The 23,028-nt window shown below is 41.1% G+C and overlaps 1 long non-coding RNA gene across 1 annotated transcript; it reads right to left on the bottom strand.

Annotated features, from left to right (window-relative positions):
- Nucleotides 1-588: 588 nt before the first annotated feature.
- LOC139156822 (uncharacterized) lies at nt 589-21,162 on the bottom strand. The gene is made up of 3 exons (XR_011557380.1): nt 21,125-21,162; nt 13,010-13,092; nt 589-641 (listed from the first exon to the last, which is right to left on the bottom strand). It is a non-coding gene; the product is annotated as an uncharacterized lncRNA (long non-coding RNA).
- Between the last annotated feature and the right edge of the window lie 1,866 nt (nt 21,163-23,028).

Here is a 23,028-nt window from a genome sequence, read left to right on the forward strand (position 1 = left end):
ATCTGGGCAGGTGGGCAGATCCTCCTGCTGCTACCAGTTCACCCAATCTGGAGCAAACTGGTAGAAACCCACCACTGATACACACTGAATACCAGAAGTTTATATGATTAAAAACTCCTAAAAACTTATCAAAAAGAGAAGAAATATCTCTGCCAGAGAGGTATAATCTGGAATAAGATTTAGATTGTCCAAATCATCACTGCAAAGGAGGCCTCTCTAATGGCCAAGGAGGTCTCTAATGGCTGAAACACCTGGTGCTTAATGAGCTGTGGCCTAGAGGTGGAGCTACTGCCTCACAATCAGGAGGTTGTGAATTTGATCCTAGGTAGAGATACTGTGGATGTAGAATCTCCTGCTTGGGCAGGGGGTTGGACTAGATGACCTGCAAAGTCCCTTCCAACTCTGTTAATCTGTTAAATAGACATAGACTTATCTGTTCCTTCATAGCGCTTTGCAGCCCTCTCTACGCAGTTTACAAAGTAAGCATACAAAGTCAACAACTGACAATTTCAAATCTCATCCAACAAATGCTTTGTCTTACACATTGGTAAAAAGAATCAGAATACTAAATACTTGGAAGAACTGAACTCGTAGATGACCCTCTCTCAGTCAAAGACCTTAGAGTTCTCATATCCAATGACCTAAATGCCAGAGAAGAAAAGCATTAAGAATTGTAAATCTAATCTTATGCAGCTTCTTCTCTAGAAACACTGAACTGCTAATCAGAGCATACAAAACATTTGTCAGACCAATTCTTGAATACAGCTCACCTGTATGGAACCCACATTTCATAACAGACATTAATACAATTGAAGGAGTCCAGAAATACTTCACAAGAAGAGTCCTTTACTCCTCCTCTCGAAACAAATTACGCCTTCAGACTTCAAATACTACATTTAGACAATTTACGACTATGTTGCCTCCAAACTGATTTAACTGTTGTTCATAAAATCATACACAAACTATAATTCTATACTTGTTTGAGAAATAAATAAATAAATAAAATATTGCCCCCAACAATCTGGATCCTCATTTTACCAACCTTGGAAGGATGAGTCAACCTTGAGCTGGTCAGGATCGAACTCCTGACAGTGGAAGGCAGAGTTAGCCTGCAATACTGCATTCTAACCACTTTGCCACCATGCCTCCTATAACACTGTAGCATTTTACATTTTAGTAATACCTTCCTTTTCCCCAATATTTATTACATTGGTTTTCACCTATTTGCAACCTAGAGAAGGATGCAGTTGATAAAACTATGTATGTAATAATATAACAATTTTCTAGGAAATGGAAAAATATTAATAAACAATGTAATAACAAAGACTGTAGGAAGTGTTTAATGAAATAGTAAAACCCTAGCTTTTTTTTTTAAAAAAAATCATTTACTAATCAAATGAGTGGTTTTTGACCTTAAACTATTTAATTACAGACTATAGCTCTGCTGTGGGAATCCTGGAGCTGAATTTAAGGATATTAAGGATATTAAAGATATTCAGAAGAAAGCTGAAAAAATATGCACGTAAATATGCAAGCCTTAAAACAGCAATGGCGATATGTTATATTCATAACCAGCTGGGGAAACTTTTACAGTTATAACCAGATATTTCATCTCTAAGTTAAGCAAGCTGGGATTCTGTTTCCTAAATACATAGTTTCATGTGTTTGATTTTTTTTTTAATATTGTGTGTTTCTTATGTGAATAATTTTACACTTGTCATTTTTTATTTCTTTCTTTCTAAACACACACATGCACATGCATATTCATTAAAGGTAATAAACCATATTATAATGGTTTGACATCTACAGGGGTGTCAAACTCAAGGCCCGTGGGCCAGATTTGCTTAGATCTGACTTGTAGGGTTGCCTTGGAAACAATGAAGGACTGGCCCATGGTGCCTCTGCATACAGCCCTCCTGAGCTCTATTTTCACTGGCAGGGTGCTCGGGCCACCACAGGAACCCCCAACATGAGTGACATCAGGCTGGCTACACTCATCCTGGCCATGCCCCTCTAGCCTCCCTAAGGTCAAACAACCCTGATGCGGCCCTCAATTAAATCAAGTTTGACATCTGTGTTCAAGCATTGTGATAAAATGTGCAGAATGCGGCTGCAAGAGTTATTGTGGGGTTACCTAGGTTCGCTCACGTCTCTCCAACACTCCGTGGCTTGCATTGAATGCCGATCAGTTTCCAGTCACAATTCAAAGTGTTGGTAATGACCTATAAAGCCCTACATGGCATCGGACCAGAATACCTCCGAGACCATCTTCTGCCACACCAATCCCAGTGGCCAATAAGGTCCAACAGAGTTGGCCTTCTCCGGGTCCCGTCGACTAAACAATGTCGTCTGGCAGGCCCCAGGGGAAGAGCCTTCTCTGTGGTGGCCCCGGCCCTCTGGAATCAACTCCCCCCAGAGATTAGAACTGCCCCCACCCTCCTTGTATATCGTAAATTGCTTAAGACCCACATATATCGCCAGGTATGGGGGAATTGAGAGATCTCCAGGCTTACAGAGTTTTATGTATGGTATGCTTGTGTTGTATGGTTTTTTTAAATGACAGGTTTTTAGATGCTTTCTTTAAATTATTAGATTTGTTATATTGTCTTTATTATTGTTGTGAGCCGCCCCGAGTCTACGGAGAGGGGTGGCATACAAATATAATAAATATAAATTATATATGGCTGTAAGGGGAAATTCTATTGGCTGATTGTGTTTTTGAATTCAGGGAGGAGGGGACTAGACTTGGAAGTATAAAAGAGTCAGTAAAACCATTTTAATCTGCACTTTCAGAACACTGAGGAAGAGGAGAGAAAAATAGTGGCCCGTGCGCCTGGTGGCGCGCAAATTATATAACTATAAACCAAAATCAGATAAGTTTGGTAGCAATAGGGGTTCATTTTCTTGCTAAGTACCTGTATTTCAATACATTGTTAAGATGATTGGCTTGGTGCAGTGTAACACTTGTTTGGCTGTTGTGTTCCGTAGTACCTTGTGGAACTTGGGGTACTGCCCTCTTTGCATTAGGACATCTAGGTTAGATGGCGAGATCTCTAGATTGCAGTCCTTAGTTTGTAGCTTGCAGGCAGAAGTGGAAAGATTGTCCCAACCACGTGCTGTAATGCGTGCAGTAATGCGTGCTGTAATGTGTGCAGCCTCCACTTCCACAGCGCCCCCGAGGAGGAGGGCTGTTTGGACAATGGTTGGTTCAGGAAGATTACGTGCGGTTGAACAAAAACATAACAATTTTGGTCTCTCTGTATCCAATTCCTATAATGTTCTTGCGGATTTAAATAGTAAGGATGTTGTAGATATTACCAAAGCCCCTCAGGCGGAGAATGAGGGGATGTTCAAAGGAGAAGTTGCTGTAAATGAGGAGCATAGTGTCACCAAACCAAGTCCAGTTAGTAGAAATAAAGAGAGGACACTTGTTCTTGTGGGTGACTCGATTGTCAGAGGTGTTGATTTGGGACAGAGGAAGGATGTGGTGAAGGTGATGAGGTGTCTTCCAGGAGCCACTGCCCACAGGGACAGGAGGCGGATTACAAACATTATCAAGGCTGTGAGTAAAGGTAATAAAGTTGATGTGGTGGTGCATCTTGGCACAAACGATTTGTCCCAGAGAAATGTTAATGTAGTAAAAAGAGATTTTCAATGTCTAAGTGTGGAGCTGGGTAAAATAACTGATTCAGTGACTTTCTCAGAGGTGTTACCGGTTTGTGGCCAGGAGGGTAAAACAAGTTGTATCAGAGAGTTTAATGTGTGGTTAAGGCAGTGGTGCAAAGCTGAAGGTTTTGGTTATGTAAGTCATGATGTCAGTAGGTGGTCTAATAGGGAGTTGTTTAAGAGGGATGGTTTGCATCCATCATACAGAGGTGCCCAGGTGCTCGGTGAGGAATTCAGAACTTTTTTGGACAGGCATTTAAACTAGGTAAAGGGGACAGAGATGTACCAGATGTGGAGGATTTCTGTCCCCGACCAATGAGGATAAATCAGTTTCTGGAAGCTTATGAAAAGGGAGCTGTAAATAAAATAGATGTAGTTGTTGATGATAAGGGGAAAACTAATAATGAAAATAATGTTCTTCGGGTAATGTACACAAATGCTCGAAGCTTGAGCAACAAGCTCTGTGAGTTAATGGCCATAATATCTAGAGATAATTTTGATCTGGTTGCCATAACTGAGACATGGTTTAAGGATTCTAATGAATGGGAAATATCCATACCAGGATATACACTGTATAGAGAAGGGGAGGTGGAGTAGCCATTTATGTTAAAGAAAGTCTAAAAACAATACTAATTCAAAATACATGTAAAGATCTGGAGACCCTCTGGATTTGCATGCAAAATAAAGACGGTTCTGTCATTAGAATTGGGGTGATCTATAGGCCTCCAGGGCAATCTGAGGAACATGACAACAAGATGGTGGATGAGATTACCCTAATGGCAGTAAAGGGAGATATTGTGGTTATGGGTGATTTCAACATGCCTGATGTTGACTGGAATATCACCAGTGCCCTTACATGCAAAAGTAAGAATATAGTAGAGGCCTTTACAGGAGCAGCTATGGCACAGCTAGTTAAGACACCAACTAGAGGGGAGAATATTCTAGATTTAGTTTTTACCAATGGGAATCGGGTTTCAGAGGTCAAGGTGAGAGAAAATTTAGGTTGCAGTGACCATCTATGTTTGTGGTTTGATGTAAAAACTGATGGTGAGCAATCCTATACTGCAACCAAAGTATTGGATTTCAGAAAAACAAATTTTAATGCAATGGGGGAATATTTAAATAATGAATTAAAGGGGAGGGATAAAATGGCAGGAGCAAGCACCCAGTGGACTGTATTAAAAAAGGCCATCTTAAAAGCCACAAGACTTTATGTAAAGCAAGTAACTAAAGGTAAAAGGAAGAAGAAACCGCTATGGTTTAGCAATGATGTAAGGGCTATAGTCAATGAAAAAAAGGCTGCCTGTAGGAGGTATAAAGAGTCTGGAAGTATAGCTGATAGGTGTATAAAATGAGACAGAAGGAGGCGAAACAGATAATATATGCTGCTAAAGCCTCAAAAGAGGAAGAAATAGCAAAATCTGTAAAGAAGGGGGATAAAACCTTCTTCAGATATATTAGTGATAGGAAGAAGAAAAACTGCAGCATCACAAAGCTTAGTACCGGGAATAATACATGCATTGATGGGAATAAGGAGATCGCTGACCATTTCAATAGCTACTTCTGTTCAGTTTTCTCAAAAGACACCTTACAAAATAATACTATAGAGGGATATAGCATTGCTTCCAGCTGTACGGATTCAGCTCCAGTGATCTTAGAAGCCGATGTCTTAGAAGAACTTGAAAGATTGAAGATAAATAAGGCAATGGGTCCAGATGGCATCCACCCCAGAGTTCTTAAAGAACTCAGATCTGTCATTGCTACCCCCCTGGCTGATTTGTTTAACAAATCCCTGTTAACAGGAGATGTTCCTGAGGATTGGAGAATGGCCAGTGTTGTGCCTATCCACAAGAAGGGCAGTAGAGAAGAAGCTGGTAACTACAGGCCAGTTAGCTTGACATCAGTTGTAGTTAAAATGATGGAGACTCTACTCAAAAAGAGGATAAATCAGCATCTAAAAAACAATAACTTATTGGACCCAAATCAGCATGGCTTTACTGAAGGCAAATCGTGTCAGATTAATCTCATTGAGTTCTTTGACTATGTCACAAAGGTGTTGGATCAAGGTGGTGCCGTGGATATTGCCTATCTGGACTTCAGCAAAGCCTTTGATACGGTTCCACATAAAGAGCTGATAGATAAATTAGTGAAGATTGGACTTAATCCCTGGATAGTTCAGTGGATTTCAAGCTGGCTGAAGCATAGACATCAGAGAGTTATTGTTAATGGCGAGTATTCTGAGCAGAGACAGGTTACAAGTGGTGTGCCACAAGGGTCTGTTCTGGGTCCTATTCTTTTTAATATGTTTGTGAGTGACATAGGGGAAGGTTTGGTAGGGAAGGTTTGCCTATTTGCTGATGACTCTAAAGTGTGCAATAGGGTTGATATTCCCGGAGGGGTCTGTAATATGGTAAATGATTTAGCGTTACTAGATAAATGGTCAAAGCAATGGAAACTGCAGTTTAATGTTTCCAAATGTAAAATAATGCACTTGGGGAAAAGGAATCCTAAATCTGAGTATTGGATTGGCAGTTCTGTGTTAGCAAAAACTTCAGAAGAGAAGGATTTAGGGGTAGTGATTTCTGACAATCTCAAAATGGGTGAGCAGTGTGGTCGGGCGGTAGGAAAGGCAAGTAGGATGCTTGGCTGCATAGCTAGAGGTATAACAAGCAGGAAGAGGGAGATTGTGATCCCCTTATATAGAGCGCTGGTGAGACCACATTTGGAATACTGTGTTCAGTTCTGGAGACCTCACCTACAAAAAGATATTGACAAAATTGAACGGGTCCAAAGACGGGCTACAAGAATGGTGGAAGGTCTTAAGCATAAAACATATCAGGAAAGACTGAATGAACTCAATCTGTATAGTCTGGAAGACAGAAGGAAAAGGGGGGACATGATCGAAACATTTAAATATGTTAAAGGGTTAAATAGGGTTCAGGAGGGAAGTGTTTTTAACAGGAAAGTGAACACAAGAACCAGGGGACACAATCTGAAGTTAGTTGGGGGAAAGATCAAAGGCAACATGAGAAAATATTATTTTACTGAAAGAGTAGTAGATCCTTGGAACAAACTTCCAGCAGACGTGGTTGGGAAATCCACAGTAACTGAATTTAAACATGCCTGGGATAAACATATATCCATTGTAAGATAAAATACAGGAAATAGTAAAAGGGCAGACTAGATGGACCATGAGGTCTTTTTCTGCCGTCAGTCTTCTATGTTTCTATGTTTCTATGTTTCTATATAATATAAAGCCCTTCCTGGCACCGGACCAGATTATCTCAGGGACCGCCTTCTGCTGCACGAATCCCAGCGACCAGTTAGTCCCACAGAGTGGGTCTTCTCTGGGTCCCGTCAGCTAAACAATGTCGCTTGGCGGGACCCAGGGGAAGAGCCTTCTCTGTGGCGGCCCCGGCCCTCTGAAACCAACTCCCCCCAGAGATTAGAATTGCCCCCACCCTCCTTGCCTTTCGTAAGCTTTTTAAACCCATGGGGGAACTGAGATACTCTTTCCCCCTAGGCCTTTACAATTTTATGCATGGTATGTCTGTATGTATGTTTGGTTTTATAATAAGGGTTTTTAACTGTTTTAATATTGGATTGTTATATGCTGTTTTTATTACTGTTCTTAGCCGCCCGAGTCTACGGAGAGGGGCGGCATACAAATCCAATAAATAAATAAATAAATAAATGAAGGAAGGAAGGAAGGAAGGAATGAAGGAATGCATGAATGCATGAATGAATAAATGAATACATGATATAAAAGAGCATAAAATGAATTTGAAAACTTCACACCTGCATGGAAGGAGATGGGAGTTGCTACTGAGTTGGCAGCTAAAGATTGTTCAACGTGATGAACTTGGGGGTGTGGGGACAAGGGCTCGAACTTTCAATTGGGTGGAGAAGCCCCTGGGACTTCAGATTTGAGGTTCTCCCAGATGTGCCAAAATGGCTCTGCTAATAATTTTGAACTTTGAGGAATACCTTGCATCAGACTCTGTTTTAATTTTCAATGCTATTTAGAACCCTGAAACCAGGACAGTTTGCTTCAATCAAGCAGCCAATGATGGGAGCATAACATATGGTTAGGACATTCGGTAGTAACATCAGTCTTTGGAGCAGAAAATATATATTGCAGTTGCTGAGCTTAGGTATCCTCCTTGCTTTATAGGATATGCTGCTTGTTGCAATTGTGGAATGCAGAGATGACAGATCCATCAAAGGATCATTAAATTCAAGATAACCTAACACACCAGCAGAAGGGAACAACATGCCTTATCTCCTAATGTGGAAGCACCCCTGAGTAGATAAAAACAAATTATGCTAAAATTAAATAAATGTTGGATTCTTTTCTTTTCCTTTTAACACAAAGGGATTTTCCCTCCAACCAAAATCAGATTCTAAATTCTTTCATTAAAAGATTCATTAAGCAACGATGACTCAAGGATATAATTGTGAACAGAGCTTGTAATTCTATTCTAAATTCTAATGTTTTACTTCTATGTTCCTGTTCCTTAGTAATCCCCAGCCTTTGGAATGGCCTCTGGATTCTGCTTTTCAGAGACATCTATTTTTTTTTCCTATTTCAACATATGGTACCTTTGGCTCTGATCAATGTAATGGAAGTATAAGGTTTTATTTTTATTTTATATTCTTTATTTATGATTATGTATAAATCTATATATACAATGCATGTAATCTCTCTCTCCGCCCCACCTCTCTCTTGCTCTCCCTTGCTCCTCCCACCTCTCTTCCAGACTCCATTATTTTTACAAATAACTCAAGACAGTGAATCTATCCAATATACCTTCCTCCTCCTATTTTCCCCCAACAACAACCCTGTGAGATGGATTGGGCTGAGAAATAACTTTTTATTCATTTTTAATTTTTTAATTTTTAATTTAATATTAAAAGATCCTTGATGGCACAGTTGTTAAAGCCAAGCATTGAGCCCTGGTGTGTTTAGAAACATAGAAACATAGAAGACTGACAGCAGAAAAAGACCTCATGGTCCATCTAGTCTGCCCTTATACTATTTCCTGTATTTTATCTTACAATGGATATATGTTTATCCCAGGCATGTTTAAATTCAGTTACTGTGGATTTACCAACAATGTCTGCTGGAAGTTTGTTCCAAGAATCTACTTCTCTTTCAGTAAAATAATATTTTCTCATGTTGCTTTTGATCTTTCCCCCAACTAACTTCAGATTGTGTCCCCTTGTTCTTGTGTTCACTTTCCTATTAAAAACACTTCCCTCCTGAACCTTATTTAACCCTTTAACAAATTGAAATGTTTCAATCAAGTCCCCCCTTTTCCTTCTGTCCTCCAGACTATACAGATTGAGTTCATTAAGTCTTTCCTGATACGTTTTATGCTTAAGACCTTCCACCATTCTTGTAGCCCATCTTTGGACCTGTTCAATTTTGTCAATATCTTTTTGTAGGTGAGGTCTCCAGAACTGAACACAGTACTCCAAATGTGGTCTCACCAGCACTCTATATAAGGGGATCACAATCTCCCTCTTCCTGCTTGTTATACCTCTAGCTATGCAGCCAAGCATCCTACTTGCTTTTCCTACTGCCCGACCACACTGCTCACCCATTTTGAGACTGTCAGAAATCACTACCCCTTTTTTATTTCTTTTGAATTTAATATTAAAATAGCCCACGTGGTGCAGTGGTTAGAATGTAGCATTGCAGGTTAACTCTGCCCACAGCCTGGTGCTTAATCCTGAAGTCCAAGATTGACTCATCCTTCCATAGTTGGTAAAATGAAGCCCCAGATTGTTGGGGGGTTATATGCTGACATTCAAAATCACCCCAAACGTGCTTTAAAGCACTATAGGCAGTATTTAAATCTAAATGCTATTGTTATTGCCAATTCAATTGCCTAAGCCTGGATTTTGATCCTGGTGGGGCTCAAGGTTGACTCAGACTTCCATCCTTCCAAAGTTGGTAAAACAAGGACTCAAGATAGTTGGGGGCAATATGCAAATAATGCTTGTACCTTATAAACCACTCAGAAACTGCTGTAAAGATATATAATCCTTAATTCTATTGCTATATGCCACCTATTTTGCTATTGAGAAGTAAAGATGTTGGAGTGAGTTGGACTTTGACCTGATCAAGTGGGGTTAATTTCAATTTAATCGTATCTGGATTGCCTCGACAAGTCCTTTCTTGGCAAGGTGTAATATGACTCTAAATCAGGAGTCCTCAATCTTGGCAACTTTAAGACTTGTGGACTTCAGCTCCCAGAATTCTCCAGCCAGCTATGCTGGGTAGAGAATATGGGAGTTGAAGTCCAGAAGTTTGCTCTGCTCTAAGTTATATACTCTTGCTCAGCGTTTCCCAACCGGTGTGCCGCGGCACACTAGTGTGCCGCGAGACATGGTCAGGTGTGCCGCGAAGCTCCTCAGGACGAAAGCGCTCCTAGCCAGGGGGTTGCGAGAGGGGCGGGGCGGGCTTTCCCGAAACGGACAGAGAAAGCCCTCTCTCGCAGCCCCCTGGCTGGGAGAGCTTTCGCTGCGAGAGAGGGCTTTCTCCGTCCGTTTCGGGAATGCCTGCCCTGCCCCTCTCTCTTGTGCGCCGCTCCCCTTTTCTCTCAGCCCTCCCTGGCTTCGCTTCTCAATCCCTCCCTCCTTCCGTCTTTCCTTCCCCTCAGCCGCTCTGTCTGGGGGTCTCCCGCTCTTCCCTTCCCCGCCTCCCAGGCTTTGCCTTCGCCACCCCCACCCCTTTTTTGGTTGGCAAGGAGTCCTTTGCCGCATCCAGCAGTTCGCACTCGGCTCGAGGCCGCTTTCCCTGGCTGCGCTCGGAACCGACAGGGCGCTGCTCTTTCTCTCTCTCTCTCTCTCTCTCTCCCGTCAGGCGGGGGAAGGGAAAAAAAGCAAAAAAACCCTTCTTGCAGCAGGCCCGCGCGCGGGCTCGTGCCCGCGCTCGTCCCTTCAGCAGCGAGGGAGGGAAGTCAGAGGGCGAGCGAGCGCTCTTGTCCTCGGTGCCCTCTGCAGCCTGCCTTCCTTCTTCTTTGCCGCTGCTGAGGGATGGAGAGAAAGATAGAAAGGAAAGAGGGAGGGAGAGATAGAAGGGAAAGAGGGAGGGAGGAAAGAGGGAGGGAGAAATAGAGTGAAATGGAGGAAGAGATATTTTTTGTCCAAACTTTTCTTTAGCCACCCTCCCGCGCCCGAGAGAGAGAGACAGAGAGAGAGAGAAAGAGAGACATAGCAAGAGAGAGAGAAAAAAAGAAAGAAAGAGATAGCAAGAGAGAGAGAGAAAGAGATAGCAAGAGAGAGAGAGAAAGAGATAGCAAGAGAGACAGAGAGAGAGAAAGAGAGAGAGAGCGAGAAAGAGAGAGAGAGCGAGAAAGAGAGAGAGAGAGAGAAAGAGAGAGAGAGAAAGAGAGAGAAAGAGAGATAGCGAGAGAGACAGAGAGAGAGAGAGAGAAAGAAAGAGATAGCAAGAGAGACAGAGAAAGAGAGACAGAGAAAGAGATAGCAAGAGAGACAGAGAAAGAGAGAGAGAGATAGCAAGAGAGAGAAAGAGAGAGAGAGAGAGAAAGAGACATAGCAAGAGAGACAGAGAAAGAGAGAGAAAGAGAGAGAATGAAAGAGAGATAGCAAGAGAGGCAGAGAGAGAGCAAGGGAGAGAGAAAGACAGAGGTAGGGAACGAGGGAGAGAGAAAGAGAGCAAAAAAGAGAGGAAGAAAGAAAGAAAGAGGGATGGAGAGAGAGAAAGAAGGGAAGGAAGGAAGAGAGAGAAAGAGGGAGGGAGGAATAGAGTGAAATGGAGGAAGAGATATTTTTTTTGTCCAAACTTTTCTTTAGCCCCCCCCCCCCATTCAGTGTTCCCCAGGATTTTGAAAATATGAATAATGTGCCGCGGCTCAAAAAAGGTTGGGAAACACTGCTCTTGCTATTGTCTCTTTCCTAGGGATGAGAGAATACAACTTGATCACTCAACTGGCTTTGTACTTTGTACTTAAGATGAGACAAGAACTCATGGCCTTCTGGTTTCTAGTCTGATGCTTTAAACACTACACCAAAGGGACTCTCTGTTATGTTCTTGCATTTTGCTAAATAATGACATTGAGATGAGGGAATAACATGATTTAAAGGTTGAGGATTACTATTCTTCTAGCCCACAGGTGTCAAACTCATCACATCATATTGCAATCATGTAATGTATCAAACTGTTTTTTGCCCCGGAAGCGGAGTAAAGCCGCTGAGACCGTGTATGGGTTAAATATAGGGTCACTTTATTAAATTAGCATAAATTTAAATAACGTAACTTTAAATACTTAAATTTAAATATTCAAATTTAAATATTCAAATTTAACTATAAACAAAGGACCTGCAGAAGCCAAAAACTAACGGGGCGGAAATTCCTGCCATGAACCTTCCTGTGCAACATTGGGCAAAAACTCCTTGCTGAACCAGGTGAAGGTAGCCACCTTCACCTGGATCCGAGCCACGCCCTTTGGGGTGTGGGAGGAGCTCACCCTCCAATCCCCAAGGAAAGTTGGATCCGGTGAGTCCCATGGGCATCCTCTCTCCAATCCCCGACATTGTAACAACCTCTAGTTCATGGAGAGAGGCGGTCCATCATCCATTTAAAAGATGCCCAAAGGAGCATGTGCAGTCACTTCTACTGCCCATTTCCGCCCCTAACCTGCCAACCCCAGTGACCAGAGGGAAGCCTAATTACAAGATCTATATAGCGCCGCACCCTCTAACCATTCCATCCGTACCGTCAGTGTGGAATAGGCGAAAAAACGGCCGCCTATAAAGGGGAAGCTGCACAAAATTCCTATTCAGCCCCGAAGCGACCTCCTTCAGACACACTGTTGATAGCGGAGGGCGGGCGGGTGTTCGCTTCGGGACTTCGGCAGGGCAAGGAGGAGGTCCTGCTTGGACAGCCCTTAAATAGGGCGATCCAGGACCTCCCCCCAGGCCCTCCATGCAGCACGTCACCCTGGCGCATTGCCAAAAGCCAAACTTCAGGTTTCATCAGAAACCGGAAGTTCAGAGCTCCGCGGAGCTCAAGCCAGCGTCCCCCAGCTCCGGGGGTAATTTCGGCCGGCGGTTTAAGCCATCGACCGGGCATTTCCCTTAACAGAGCTGGGGGGGGTATGGTGTGTGCATGATGTAGTCAGCCCATGGGCCACAATTTGAGACCCCTGTTCTATCCTAACAATTACCCTCCACATGTCCACAACAATGAATTGAACAGGTTCAGTTCCTAAGTTTCTGCTTTTTTTGGTTGACACAGTAAGATAATTACTGTGTTCCTTGATGAAATCCCTCAAAAGGAGTTGACTAAATAATTACTTTACATGATATGTACCTTTCAACAATGAAATCCACACCCATTTCTCCATAATGAAGCATGTCTTCAGGTTACATTCAAATTGAGGAAGTGCACTTTTCCTAGAAATAATTATTACAGAAATAATGTTTCTGACTAGCAAATAAATTGTGCTTTAAATCATTAAATTGAGTGTTATCATCTAATAATTTAAGTAAATTTGATTTAAAAGAAGTCTATTATAACACACACTGTAAATGTCTATGTACTGGTAAGTGCTTCTGGAAATCATAATTATGTCAGAATATCCAAATACATTGATTTAAAGTTTGAATGCCAGGCTGTGGAGAACCATATCCTTTGGACCTCAATCTACCTCTCTGCAATACGTGATCCTAATGTTTGTAAGTTTTCAGAAACATTTTTTCTCTTGTTTGTTTGTTTCTAATTATTATTATCCCTTTTATTCATTAAACATGAAACTCAGTCAACTGAATATTTTAAAAAAGGGTCACAAGTACCACTGACTGGTGCTAATGGTTGATACAGTGTGCTGCCAGCATCCCAGGTGTCATAGAAACATAGAAACATAGAAGACTAATGGCAGAAAAAGATCTCATGGTCCATCTAGTCTGCCCTTATACTATTTCCTGTATTTTATCTTACAATGGATATATGTTTATCCCAGGCATGTTTAAATTCAGTTACTGTGGATTTACCAACCACGTCTGCTGGAAGTTTGTTCCAAGGATCTACTACTCTGATCTTTCCCCCAACTAACTTCAGATTGTGTCCCCTTGTTCTTGTGTTCACTTTCCTATTAAAAACACTTCCCTCCTGAACCTTATTTAACCCTTTAACATATTTAAATGTTTCGATCATGTCCGCCCTTTTCCTTCTGTCCTCCAGACTAGCGTTTCCCAACCGGTATGCCGCGGCACACTAGTGTGCCACGAGACACGGTCAGGTGTGCCGCGAAGCTCCTAGGGAAGCTCCAGCTGGGCGGGGCGCTGCCGGTGCCGGACCGCCGTATCTGGCGTTCTCCTGCTGGGTCCCAAAGAAGGAAGGCGGGAAAAAGGAGGCAGGGGCAGGGAGGTGCGGCAGTAAGAGTAAAGGGTGCCGTGGCCGCCCCTGCCCCCCCACGGTGCCTCCGGCCAAACGCGCCCCTGGCTTCTCCGCCCTGCCCCATTGCCCGCCTGATCCACCCACTCTCCTCCTCCGCCGCCGCCTCCTGTCTTGGGGCACGATCCGCCCCCTCTCCTCCGCCGCCGCCTCCTGCCTTGGTTCCAGAGGGCTGGGGCCACCACAGAGAAGGCTCTTCCCCTGGGTCCCGCCAGGCGACATTGCTTAGTTGACGGGACCCGGAGAAGATCCACTCTGTGGGACCTAACTGGTTGCTGGGATTCATGCAGCAGAAGGCAGTCACTGAGGTAATCTGGTCCGGTGCCATGAAGGGCTTTATAGGTCATAACCAACACTTTGAATTGTGACCGGAAACTGATCGGCAACCAATGCAGACTGCGGAGTGTTGGTGTAACATGGGCATATTTGGGAAAGCCCATGATTGCTCTCGCAGCTGCATTCTGCACGATCTGAAGTTTCCGAACATTTTTCAAAGGTAGCCCCATGTAGAGAGCGTTACAGTAGTCAAGCCTCGAGGTGATGAGGGCATGAGTGACTGTGAGCAGTGACTCCCAGTCCAAGTAGGGTCGCAACTGGTGCACAAGGCGAACCTGGGCAAACGTCCCCCTCGCCACAGCTGAAAGATGTTTCTCTAATGTCAGCTGTGGATCGAGGAAGATGCCCAAGTTGCGAACCTTCTCTGAGGGGGCCAGTGATTCTTCCCCCAGGGTAATGGATGGACAGATGGAGTTGTCCTTGGGAGGTAAGATCCACAGCCACTCCGTCTTGTCTGGGTTGGTTTGAGCTTGTTGACACTCATCCAGGCCCTAACATCCTCCAGGCACCGGTCCATCACTTCCACTGCTTCGTTGGCTGGACATGGGGTGGAGATGTATAACTGGGTATCATCGGCATATTGATGATACCTCACCCCATGCCCTTGGATGATCTCACCTAGCGGTTTCATGTAGATATTAAATAGCAGGGGGGAGAGGACCGACCCCTGAGGCACCCCACAAGGGAGAGACCTAGAGGTCGACCTCTGATCCCCTACTAACACCGACTGCGACCAACCAGAGAGGTATGAGGAGAACCACTGAAGAACAGTGCCTCCCACTCTCAACCCCTCTAGTCGGTGCAGAAGGATACCATGGTCGATGGTATCGAAAGCCGCTGAGAGGTCAAGAAACACCAGGACAGAGGACAAGCCCCTGTCCTGGGCCCGCCAGAGATCATCCATCAATGCGACCAAAGCAGTTTCCGTGCTGTAGCTGGGCCTGAATCCAGACTGCTGAGGACCTAGATAATGGGCTTCTTCCAAGGACCGCTGGAGCTGAAGTGCCACCACCTTCTCAACAACCTTCCCCATAAACCTCTAGCTATGCAGCCAAGCATCCTACTTGCTTTTCCTACTGCCTGACCACACTGCTCACCCATTTTGAGACTGTCAGAAATCACTACCCCTAAATCCTTCTCTTCTGAAGTTTTTGCTAACACAGAACTGCCAATGTCAGCCAAGTAGCTTCTTAAAATATATAATGCTCCAAATAGTGCAGTTCTGCTGGAGTTATTATTGGAAGTTGTAATTTCTTGATGTGTTTTGTGAAATTCTTAGACATGGTACCAAGTGCCCTGATGACAATGGGTATCACTGTTAAACATCCATAGCTGTTTAATTTCAATAGCGAGATCGTGATATTTTGTAATTTTTTCTAGTTCTTTTTCTTCGACTCTGGAATCTCCTAGTACAGTAATATCAATAAACTGTACTTTTCGGCTCTCAATGACCATGATATCTGGTGTGTTATGTTCCAAATGATCATCTCTCTGTATTAAAAAGTCCTACAAGTTCTTCACCATCTCGCTTTCAGTAACTTCTTCTATTTTGTGCTCCCATGACTTTTAGATACAGATATGTTATTGTTATTGTTGTTGTCACCCCCACCAAATTTGTATAGTTACCTATCTCATTAAAAATCTATTCTATTGAATAAAACAACTATATGTATAAAAACAAAGATAACCTTTTAAATAAAAGTTAAAATCCATGTTAAAGATAAATATTATTAAAACCCTAGGGCAGTGAGGCTGAACGTTTTTTCCCTTGGGTGCTGAAAGAACATGTGTGCGTGCTATCGCACATGCATGAGTGCCCACACCCATAATTCAATGCCTGGGGAGGGTGAAAACAGTTTCCCCTGCTCCCCGGAGATTGGAAATGGCCTGTTTTGCAACTTTTGGTGGGCCCAGTAAGCTTGTGTTTTGTCCTCCCCAGGCTCCAAAGGCTTCCCTGGAGCTGGGGTAGGGTAAAAACGCCTTCCCTCATCTGCCCTGAGGCTCTCTAGAATAAAGTGACCAGATTATAAATTTGGTAAAGCGGGACACCATTGGAGGGAGGGGGGATATGGACAACTGTAAAATCTGAAAAAAAATTACTTCAGTGTTTCTTTTTGTATGTTGTTTCCCAGTCCGATCCTTCTATTGCAGTAGAAACCCACCTCCACCCCACCCACCCCCTCTCTCTCTCGCTGCTGGGCATGCTCAAAGGACTGCCCAGAGTGAATAAGGGAAAAGGGAAAAGAAGTCTAAAGAAAGAGACTTGGGGGGGGAGAAAGAAAGAAAGAAAGAAAGAAAGAAGGAAGGAAGGAAGAAAGAAAGAAAGAAAGAAAGAAAGAAAGAAAGAGCATTGCCATCTATCCATCTATTAGCATGCCCTGCAAAGGATTTCAGCAACTGCAAAAGCATGACTCAGCCAAAAAACCAATGGTGCAGCTACCGTGTTTCCCCGAAAGTAAGACAGTGTCTTACTTTCTTTTTATCCCCAAAAGCCCCACTATGTCTTACTTTCGGGGTATGTCTTATATTGGGAAAAAAATTGTCAATTTTTTTGTTTTAACCATAAAATTAACATTTATTTACAACCTGAACAGTATTGTATTCACCACAAAACAGCAGATGATACCCCAGTATGCCAGTGTGTATGTTTTACTGATGTATGATTAATACTGTGTGCATTACTGTATTTTAAGCAGGAGGCGGCAGTGACAAGTGCAGGGGACGGCGCGGTGACGTATGGAGAGGGGGACGGCGCGGTGACGTATGGAGAGGGGGGCGGCGCGAAAGTGGGCAGGAGGCGGCGCTCATTAAGATCAGAGGGAGGTGGCAGACGCGGCGACGTATGGAGAGGGGGGCGGTGCGGACGTGGGCAGGAGGCGGCGCGCAGCTAGATGAGAGGGAGGCGGCAATACCCCCGTGTTTCCCCGAAAGTAAGACATATGTCTTACTTTCGGGGTACGGCTTATATTAGCCGACCCCCCTGAAACCCCCGATACGTCTTACAATCGGGGGTGTCTTACTATCGGGGAAACAGGGTAGGTCTGCCAAAAAAAGCTATCGCTTGACTGCCTCTGTATGTGTGTGTTTGAAAGAGAGAGAGAGAGAGAAAGAGAGAGAGAGAGAGAGATGGAATACTTGAAGATACAAGCATAGATGAGGCGCAACGGACTGATTAGTATTATATCTGTTGTTCCCTTTGGCTCTCCTTCGGGCGTGGATCCATTACTCATCTAAAGCATTAATGCCACTCTTCTCTCTCTCTCTCTCTCCAACCCATAGCCTGGAGAAAGGAAAATTGGGACTTTTTAAAAACCTTGTGGGACGCAGGACAAATTATTAAAAAGCGAGACTATCCTGCGAAAAGCCTGATGTCTGCTCACCTTACTCTAGAAGCCAAAAAGGCCCTCCCATAGCCTTTGTGTGAGCCAAAGATCAGCTGCCTGGCACATACATGCATGTTGGAGCTGAGCTAGGGCAATGGCTTGTGTGCCAGCATATATGACTCCACGTGCCACCAGTGGCACCCATGCCATAGGTTCGCCATCATTGCCCTAGGCAAAGGGAGGAAAAAATGGCTACCTCAGCAATATATAGTCTGGAAATTAGATGTTGACAATTCTGATGAATCAACAAGGAAACTAAATGAAACATTATTAGTTGTTGAAAGTAACTTTTTTTTCTCTAAAGGCATCAGTTAAGTCAGATTCTGTGATGGATTCCAGGATGTTGACTAGATGGTTTGTTATGTTCTTTGACTCTGCTTATATTCCATATATTCTCTTGAAAAATAATCATCAACAGGTTATCGTGTCTTCATAATATCAAGGTTTGATTACTGCACAGTGTATTATTTAGAGATGCTAGTGATTATGTCGGTAGATTCACTTAACAGCTGTCTCACTCTCTTACATTTTAGGACTTAATCCAAGGTGTTGATTTTAGCATACAAAAGCTTATAAAGTCTAAATAGTTCTAGAAATGGTAGAGTATAATTTTACGGTTTTACTATGCATTGGCAGGAAGTAAGAATGCAGAGGCTATAATCATTTTTAAATTTAATTATGCTTTGAGGACTGCGGAATAGGTAATCAAAATGAAATAGATCTAAAGGACAGAAGAAGAAAAAATCTCTGTCTACAGCAGGGGTGTCAAACTCAAGACCGGATCTGACCCACAGGGTGCTCAGATCTGGTCTGTGGAGCCCTACATGGCATCGGACCAGAATATATTCGGGACCACCTTCTGCCGCACGAATCCCAGTGACCGATTAGGTCCCACAGAGTTGGCCTTCTCTGGGTCCCGTCGACTAAACAATGTCATCTGGCAGGAACCAGGGGAGGAGCCTTCTCTGTGGTGGCCCCGGCCCTCTGGAATCAACTCCCTTCAGAGATTAGGACTGCCTCCACTCTCCTTGCCTTTCGAAAGCTTCTGAAGACCCATCTATGTCGCCAGGCATGGTGAAATTAAAAAAACCCTTAGCTACTATGGTTTTATGTATGGATTGTTAGGTTGTATGATTGTTTTTCTTTTTATAATGAGGGTTTTAAATTGTTTTTAATATTAGATTTGTACATGTTGTATTGTTGTTGTGAGCCACTCTGAGTCCTCGGAGAGGGGCGGCATACAAATCTAATAAATTATTATTATTAAATTATTAATTATTGTCTGAAAATAGCAAAGGATGGGCCTGTGGTGCCTCTGCTAGCAAAAATGGGGTGCAGGTGGGGCACGCCTCCCCACAACAGCATTTTTCAGCCAGAGGCATCCAGAAGGCCATCCAGGCTCAAAATGGGGCCTCCAGGGAGTGGTGGGTTTCAAATACCTTTCTACCAGTTCGGGAATGGGATTGTGCATATGCGTGTGATGCTTTTGTGTATACACAGAACCTTCTGCACATGTGCAGAACGTCTGTGATGACATCGGGGTAGGTGGGTGGAGCCTCCCACCACTGTTGCCACCAGTTCTCCCGAACCATGGTGAACTGGTAGAAACCCACCACTTCTCCGGAGTGGTCCAGGAGGCCATCCATGCCCAAAACGGGACCTTTGGAGTAGCCCCAGGAGGCTGTCCTTGACTCAGAATGTTATAAAAGGGAGGAAAAGTAAAATATTTTACTTTCAGGCTTTCAGGATTCTGCTACTAGCCTATGTCAATAATTCATAGTTCTAGTCTTAGAAACATAGAAAAATAGAAGTCTGACGGCAGAAAAAGACCTCATGGTCCATCTAGTCTGCCCTTATACTATTTTCTGTATTTTATCTTAGGATGGATATATGGTTTTCCCAGGCATGTTTAAATTCAGTTACTGTGGATTTATCTACCACGTCTGCTGGAAGTTTGTTCCAAGGATCTACTACTCTTTCAGTAAAATAATATTTTCTCATGTTGCTTTTGATCTTTCCCCCAAGTAACTTCAGATTGTGTCCCCTTGTTCTTGTCTTCACTTTCCTATTAAAAACACTTCCCTCCTGGACCTTATTTAACCCTTTAATATATTTAAATGTTTCGATCATGTCCCCCCTTTTCCTTCTGTCCTCCAGACTATACAGATTGAGTTCACTAAGTCTTTCCTGATACGTTTTATGCTTAAGACCTTCCACCATTCTTGTAGCCCGTCTTTGGACCCGTTCAATTTTGTCAATATCTTTTTGTAGGTGAGGTCTCCAGAACTGAACACAGTATTCCAAATGTGGTCTCACCAGCAATCTATATAGCGGGATCATAATCTCCCTCTTCCTGCTTGTTATACCTCTAGCTATGCAACAGTCTTCCTGTTGAGTCAGTTTCTCTTTCTCTCTTTCATAGGGTGATCAAGTAGATTAAGTAAGCATTAAAAAAATCACAAAGGTATAGGCATCCCTGTTTTTATAAATTTAGAAAACCATATCTGTGGAGGTGCAATTCTGTCATGCCCACATCTCAGAATGCCCACCATACCCACTATGGCCACCCCCAACCCCAAACACCTGGCCCTCCAAGGTCAGATATAATCCTAATGTTGCCCACAATGAGTTTGATACCTCTGGTCAGTGATGGGCTACCAAAATTTTTACTACTGCACTTTGGGCATGGCTTATGCATTATGTTTCAACATCTTTCAGTGCAAATTAGGTGTTCTGGGGTGGAGCTCCATTTTTGCTACCACACTGTGTTCCCCCCTGTCCCCTCTATCCACTATATAAAGTGTATGTACACACATGCACACACAGCTCTTCTAAAATCATACACATTCAACCTCATTTACTGCAATAGGAAAAATATATCCAGAACCCCAAGAAAAGGGGGGAAAAGAAAAAAAAACCAAAATTTTGCTACCGATACTGCGTACCTGACCATACACATAGGAGCCCATCACTGCCTCTGGTCTATAGTGATTTTATTTTTTATTTTTCTTTGGTTTTAAAAGCTTATACCAATCCTCCATAACCCAGTACCTTGCATCAGTTTGATAGGAATGGTAGTCAAACAAACCTATTGGATATATACTAAACATTTTATCTGGCTTTCTCTTTTCAGCACAGAGGGCTACAGAATCTAAAAGGTTATTGCAGCAAAGTGGTGAAAATAAAAATAAACCATGTTTCTAACCTGGAAACAATATAGAACCATTTTCTTTTTTTGCATTTATTCACTACCATTGTTATTGCTCCAATCTGCAGCTGCTCATGTACCCCTCTTTCCCTGTTGCCCCCTTACCGTCTTGCTGCTGCATGTGATCCAAGCAATAACTAATAATATCATGACACTAAATAACCACTGAAATTTGACTTATGTTGTTGCCACTGAAGGCAAACAATGCTGATTTATAGAAAGACTGCTTCTTCTTAGACAAGCCATCTGGAATGGCAAACGCAGTGGCAGGGGTGATTATAATTAATCAGAAAGGTCATCAAATATTCTTGAGTAGGGGGGGAAATGTTCCAGCTCTCTCCTTAATGATCTACTAAAGACTACCAACATGGGATCAGCTGTCATTACTAATTAACAATGAATTTCATTCCCCCTTTTGGCTTTTCTCTCATTGTTGTGAATCTCTAACCTCTACTCTGGGGTCAGACTCACTGAAAACCATACCAAATTAGCAGATTAATTTAATGTTTATATTCGAATATGAAATAAAATCAGAAAAATAATGATCAGCCTGGTGCAATCCTTTGGAGGCCACAGAAATGGAAAGCAAGAAGCTAAACTCCAAGTGGTAGCTGTATGGCATGCATGAAATCGCCCAGAATTTTAGCTTTGCTTGGAAAATGTAAGAATGGCCTGACTATTCTGAATTTTCGACTTTCCATAAAATAGCTTGCCAACCAGTATAAACATCTTTCACTTTGCATACTCGATTGCAGAAAATACAACTTCAGCAATAGAATGTTCAATGCCTAGAATGTTCCATCTGACTCTGTTGTCACATTCTCATTTCCCCTCCAACCTTAAACTGTCTACCATAGACCTTGTAGCATTACTGAAAGGTCCGTAAAGGGGGCGTGCATAAGTGCACCAGTGTGCTTGCCATCTCTGTCCTAATGTCACCATTTATTTGTATTCATTTCCTTGATACATGTACATGTTCATATTTATACCTGCTATCTTGTACATGTTTGACAAATAAAAAATAAAATAAAATAAAATAAAATAAAATAAAATAAAATAAAATAAAATAAAATAAAATAAAATAAAATAAAATAAAATAAAATAAAATAAAATAAAATAAAATAAAATAAAATAAAATAAAATAAAATAAAATAAAATAAAATAAAATAAAATAAAATAAAATAAAATAAAATAAAATAAAATAAAATAAAATAAAATAAAATAAAATAAAATAAAATAAAATAAAATAAAATAAAATAAAATAAAATAAAATAAAATAAAATAAAATAAAATAAAATAAAATAAAATAAAATAAAATAAAATAAAATAAAATAAAATAAAATAAAATAAAATAAAATAAAATAAAATAAAATAAAATAAAATAAAATAAAATAAAATAAAATAAAATAAAATAAAATAAAATAAAATAAAATAAAATAAAATAAAATAAAATAAAATAAAATAAAATAAAATAAAATAAAATAAAATAAAATAAAATAAAATAAAATAAAATAAAATAAAATAAAATAAAATAAAATAAAATAAAATAAAATAAAATAAAATAAAATAAAATAAAATAAAATAAAATAAAATAAAATAAAATAAAATAAAATAAAATAAAATAAAATAAAATAAAATAAAATAAAATAAAATAAAATAAAATAAAATAAAATAAAATAAAATAAAATAAAATAAAATAAAATAAAATAAAATAAAATAAAATAAAATAAAATAAAATAAAATAAAATAAAATAAAATAAAATAAAATAAAATAAAATAAAATAAAATAAAATAAAATAAAATAAAATAAAATAAAATAAAATAAAATAAAATAAAATAAAATAAAATAAAATAAAATAAAATAAAATAAAATAAAATAAAATAAAATAAAATAAAATAAAATAAAATAAAATAAAATAAAATAAAATAAAATAAAATAAAATAAAATAAAATAAAATAAAATAAAATAAAATAAAATAAAATAAAATAAAATAAAATAAAATAAAATA

This window comes from Erythrolamprus reginae, chromosome 1, assembly GCF_031021105.1.
Source record: "Erythrolamprus reginae isolate rEryReg1 chromosome 1, rEryReg1.hap1, whole genome shotgun sequence".
In the NCBI taxonomy this organism is placed as follows: domain Eukaryota; kingdom Metazoa; phylum Chordata; class Lepidosauria; order Squamata; family Dipsadidae; genus Erythrolamprus; species Erythrolamprus reginae.